This window comes from Mytilus trossulus, unplaced genomic scaffold (assembly GCF_036588685.1).
Source record: "Mytilus trossulus isolate FHL-02 unplaced genomic scaffold, PNRI_Mtr1.1.1.hap1 h1tg000373l__unscaffolded, whole genome shotgun sequence".
Taxonomy (NCBI): Eukaryota; Metazoa; Mollusca; class Bivalvia; order Mytilida; family Mytilidae; genus Mytilus; species Mytilus trossulus.
The window spans coordinates 3,989,349-3,995,438 of NW_026963340.1; the positions used below are offsets into that span (position 1 = coordinate 3,989,349).

The 6,090-nt window shown below is 30.3% G+C and overlaps 1 long non-coding RNA gene across 1 annotated transcript; it reads left to right on the plus strand.

The window, feature by feature from the left end:
• The first annotated feature begins 1,947 nt into the window (after nucleotides 1–1,947).
• On the plus strand, nucleotides 1,948–5,658 carry LOC134701924 (uncharacterized). Its single transcript, XR_010104256.1, has 4 exons — nucleotides 1,948–1,967; nucleotides 3,421–3,488; nucleotides 4,095–4,220; nucleotides 5,596–5,658. It is a non-coding gene; the product is annotated as an uncharacterized LOC134701924 (long non-coding RNA).
• The last annotated feature ends 432 nt before the right edge of the window (nucleotides 5,659–6,090 follow it).

Sequence of the window (6,090 nt, forward strand, 5' to 3'; positions counted from 1 at the left end):
CTGACTTAATCAAAATTAATATATTGACGACAAAATCAGAAAGATGTTACACGTACATTATCAAGACGTACATAACATGCATAATCAATTATATGAACAAAGAAATATAAAGACTGTCGCTATTTGTTGTATAATGAGCTAGTATAATCAAAGTACTTTAATTTGCTATCATAACTGAATATAAATTTATAGATTATCGTTGATTATCTAAACGAGATATATTTTCTCGCTTGAGCTGGTACAGCGAAAGTGAGAAAAGCAATCGAGTTGAGATGACCAATAATAATCTGTTTATCGCTATTTTATCTATGACGATGTTGTCAATTTCAATGTCAATTTCGTTAGCAACGCCACGTGGCCTCCTTAGTTTCTAGCGATAATTTTTCCATCTCAAGCGAGAAGCATGATATGAAAATTATCACAAAAAAGGATCAAAGGAAAAATGCACAAAATAGCGATAATCGAATTTTTTCTTAATAGTATCACAATAACATAATAGACAAACGACGAAATGAAATATTACAGTTTTCGTAAACCGCAACTATATATCAGACATTTTTTTTTTTTAAATCAAAAATGATTCAAACGAATTGTTTCAACTTCTGAAAACCAACTGTCATATCAATGTTCGAATATGTTATTTTATTTAACTATATATATTGAATGTTTAGTCAATCTTTGATTGGTTGAGATTATTCAAAATTTCATTGAAAAAAACTTCATGTTTTTTTTTACCTCTAAATATCATATTCCCCTCTGAAACGTTGGGACTTTATTTTACGGCGTTACACGCGTTTGATGTACATAACGTCTTTAATTTTATTTTTTCAATAGCGATATCAAAAATCATCATAAGTATTTATCATATTCATTCAAATTTTTTTCAGACGTAAAAACAAACAAAAATTTCAAAAGGAACGGGGAATAAATGTATAATATTGATCAAGAAAGTACGGAACACAGCATCAGATATCTTTGGTATTAACATATATCATCGACAGAATTTATTTTTAATCTTTTTGGTCTGAAACACATTGAATCAAACATGTATAGATTTCTTGACTATAAATGACTATAACAGCTTACTCAGATACTTTGATGATTTTGTATTTTTTGTACACATATGAACGAAAAACAATTATGTAACATATATAAACGTCAACCACTGAATTACAGGCTCCTGACTTTGACCAGGCACATACATAGAGTATGTGGTGGGGTTAAACATGTTAGCAGGTTCCCAGCCCTCCCCTAGTGATCAATTGTATGCAGCTTTGGTTTAAACCACAAGTTCAATTTGACACTTCACCACCTTGATTTTGAGAGCCCTGGGTGTGTCGTTTTGAGAGTAAAGACGAGTCTGGTTTTTTTTTGTGCTTTTTTTTACATCTTAGTTTATTTTTGTGGTAATTATAATTGTAGCACAATGTTGACTGCTGTATCCCTATTTTTTCATTATTCTTTGCCTGTTGTGTATGTTTGTTTTGTTCACACATTGTGGTCAAAGTGATTAAATTGGATTCGACTTTCATACAATCAACTGGTTTAGCTAGCTATAAAACCAGGCTTAATCCATTATTTCTTTTACTACAAAATGCCTGTACCAAGTCACGAATATGACAGATGTTATTTAGTTATTTGATGATTGAGCTTTTGAATTTGTCATTTGACTAGAGCCTTTCCGTTGAATTTCCTCTGAGGTTTTTATTTTATTTTACTATTTGCTGATTATATAACAATATCCATAAGTAATAGAAAATACTTTAGTGACAGTTAAAGCTAGTAACACGTTTAACAATATTTGCTTATTCGTTCAATATTGAGACAGAAAAACAACATGTGTTACTAACCGATGTTTTAAACCACGCAGATTATTCACCACGTAATTTTATATAACTTACTATTTAAGTAGCCACTGAATTTCAAAAATCATCTTTCTATCTCCGACTCGGCTATTTCACATTGCGGTAAGTTTTCAATTATTTTCGTACAAACAATATTCAAGTTATTTTTTTTTTTTTTCAATACAATTTGATCATGAAAGGTAATAAAGGGGAAACTGGTTAAACCGAATCATGTTTAAACCTAAAACCTGCAGTATAAACCAAACACCGCGTAGTGAATCTTATAAAACCGAACAAAATCTCCAATTACGAACAGTTTCGGTTTAAACAGGTTAAACTTTAACAGATTATTCCATCAGACAAATTTCAGCTCAGCAAAACGTCAAGTGTGAAAGAATAAAAATACAAACTTTACTAGCGATGAAAAATCGTTTTAAAGCGATGATTAAGTCATATTTAAGAGTACTGAAATATAAAATCAACTACGTTAGCCTACGACATATGGCTTTGTTGTTTACTGCCTAGTAAGACAAATATATATTCTGAACTAGCTAGTCCATTGTCAAGCACTATTCGGGTTCTGTTATATTTCTGTTACAGAACAACTTCTTCTATTGCACAACACAAACTTTTCTTCATATTAGATTATAAGAGACAAGTAATAACGTTTTATTTAACAAGAAGTCGAACCAAATTTGTTAATTTTCGGATGTTTCTTTTACCTTAAACTGGACTGAATATAAAATGTTGAATTTCAAACACGTTTTTGATAAATATGAGAGTCACTCTCATTCTTACAGCAATGGCATTCAAAATAGAAAGCACAAAGAATAAAATTTGAAACCAAAAAATCAAAACGAATCCCTAACACAAATAACTTTTATTTTGACAGTTCGATTACCAACCTCCGAAAATTGATGCTCGCTATCAAGATACTTTGACAAATACCTGTAAACCACTACAATGCCTACAACCTAAAAGTGCTTGAATGCATCGTCCAAACCCTTTTATTGGTAAATAAGGAATTTGGTTAAACAACTCTTGCATCTTTTTGGAACTTGAAATCAGCGATTAAAATATAACATTTAATGCTAACATGCTCACTGCACTTACTACAAGTTAACGGTACTTTCTTCATAATGCCATATCTGAAGATGAAACGCGCGTCTGGTGCAAATATAAACTTCATCCTGTATCGATAATGAGTTTATTTCTAAATTACTCGGAATATAGGATTGATATTGACGAGTTTTCCTTTTAAAATTGTTATACGATGATGACTGATGTACCCATATTTTGGCTATTTTATTTATTGTGACTGTTTATTTAACGCATCATGTAAATGTAGCGGAATTTGATGAGAATGTTAATAAAGTGAGAGGGTTAGCGCTATATAACCAGGTTTAATCCACTATTTTCTACATTTGAAAATGCCTGTACCAAGTCAGGAATATGACAGTTCTTGTCCATTCGTTTTTGATGCGTTTTGTTTTTTGATTTTGCCATGTGAGTATGGACTTTCCAAATTGATTTTCCTCTGAGTTCAGTATTTTTGTGACTTTACTTTTCATTTCAGAATTATGATGAAGTATTGTTGTTTGATTGTTTTCATCTTTTGCACAATTGATGTGTCAAATGGCGGCAGTAAGTATTCTATATCTTTAAAACACTGTAGTGAAGATTAAAGATTAAGCTGCTAGACTTTCTCATGATAGTAAAAAGTAACGACCATTTCGCTTTGATCAAACGTTCTGCATTCTAGATTCAAATGAGACAAACAGAGTTATAACCTTTTTATGTTACAATTATTCAATCGTGTTACTACAATTATCAACCATTTGTTTTTATAGTAATTTGGAGTTAATCCCGACCAGTTATTACGATAATATCAGTACTTCGGTCAGCCACAGAGCTGTGAAAAACTGTCCAACACTATTTCCTAGTTTGACATAAGAACAATAAAAAAATCTGCATTTAGGAAGAACGATTTGTAAAACTTCTAAGCAGTGTAACAAGCATCTCGAGCAAATTTAGTAAATTCTATTTATGAGAAATCATAACGCAACTACAATATAAATGTACATGTTTTTCTAAGAGTTAACAAAATTCTTCTTTGTGTCCTATATTCAACATGGTTAATGAATTTGAGAAATAAAAAAAATACTTTATATCTATATTCCTACTGTGTAATGTTAATGTATATATCAAAGTAAATCATGCTATAGTGTATCGGATTATTGTACAATTCAGTTCTTTCTGGAATATGCAACGCCTCCAACGGTACCTGTGGAAAAAAAGGTGTTCCATGTAATCAGACATTCGGGTCTGAATGGACGTATACCGGAAAATGCTGCAATGAACGACCATGTTGCAAATGTAAGTAAACAAATAAATTAAGCATCGAATGACATGCAAAAATTAAATAGACAGAGATAGTTATTTTTTGGGGGAAAAAAGAAACATGGAACAGTTATTCATTCCCTTTCCTGAAATATTTTGTGCTCAACAAAACCAAAACATCTAAGTATGACATGTTTATACTTATAATATCACATTTGTGATGTTCCAGTCAAAGAAAAAAAAAATGAAAGTTGTTTCAGCTGTGTCCTTGAATATTTTTTTGTTACAATTTTCAGATTTTTTTTTCTGATTTTCTTTATGTTTTGGCTTTACGTCTGCATAGTCCACACTTGGTAAGCACGTTTATATGTTTACATGTGATTATTTTGCAATCATTTTTATATTCATAAATGAATGTCGACTTACTTTCAATAAAAAACGACTATTCATAAACAATAAATAAAGAAAAAATGCATTACGTCAGCTGTACATGTAGTTTTAACATACTCTGAAAATCATTATTATGCGTTGAATACTACTCAATTAAAATTTCAAAGAATGACCGATCTTATATAAGATTGAATACAGACTTACGCAAAACCACGATGATAAATGTCAACGGATATTTAGTCTAAAATAATACAATCATAAAAATGTATACACTTACTTATTTCTAAATTTACAGTAACACATTTTATAATTGTGCACTTTACATAGTACGTTCCCTTTTAAAATGAATTTGATATTTACTTGTAATGTAAGTATAGGCCTTTCTTCTTATTTTTCCTTTTCGTTTTTCTTTTGTTCTTCTATTCTTTTTTGTTGTTTATATTTCCTTTGTTCTTTTTTCTTTTTTTTTCTTTTTCTTCCCCATGTTCAATGTTATTTTTTTGCTATAATTAACTGCTGTGTAAGATAAAAATGTTCATACACAACAATGTGGTTTATTTTGAAGAGTTGTTTCATTTGCAATCATTCCAAATCTTCTTAATCAAAGAAATAACTGAATCTTCTATATACATATAGCATGAATATTCGTATTATTCACAATGAATGAATATATTTACCGCATGCAAAGCTCCAGTTCTTTGTCCGGCTTTTATTATACTTTCTTTTCCCCATATTTGGTTCACAGCTCTTCATGTTTTAAATAAGTTTTATGTTTTCATTTATAGTTGTATACTACTGTTGTCTTTATTTGAATTGAACATCTCTGACGAGACATTAACTATCGAATTGTGAATCTGGTGCAAATACATTTGTACCGTTAGGTTATAATCATGATAATGGCGTTGTGTATTTGATCATGGCGGTTCATTCATTACGTTATTTTCTATATGTCATCGCTTTTTCTTTTTGTGTTTTAATCGCAACTTTGGATTAAATTCAATCCATATGGTTTTTTTTTCAGTTTTAAAACCGCAATGTGTTCCAGAAACTTGCCCAGAGGGTTACAGGCTGTTACCAAACGAAAACAATAGTACTAGTTGTTATTTATATGTTGACATAAAAACGTGGGAGGAAGCTCGGGTGAGACTGATTATAAATCACTATTAATCTGTAGGCAGAAAATAAAACTAATAAGAGATTACAATAAAGGTATCTTTGTTGTTTTTATCAAGTGAGACTATAGAAGTCTGTTTTATTCCCTGAATTGGGTAATTTACTACGTTATCATTGCATTATAAGTATAACGAAAGATAACCAGATTTATGATACGAAGAACGATGAATTTCAAACCCGATTTTATTACTTTTTAATGATCATGGTATTGGTGTTGTTTCTATGTTTAATTTATACAGTTCGTTGATAAAGGTCTGGTTAATTTTGGATAAAAAGACAATTTTCATACAAAAAAAACTTTGAGTTTGGATTTTTTGCTGACGTCATCATAAAGTCTATTAAA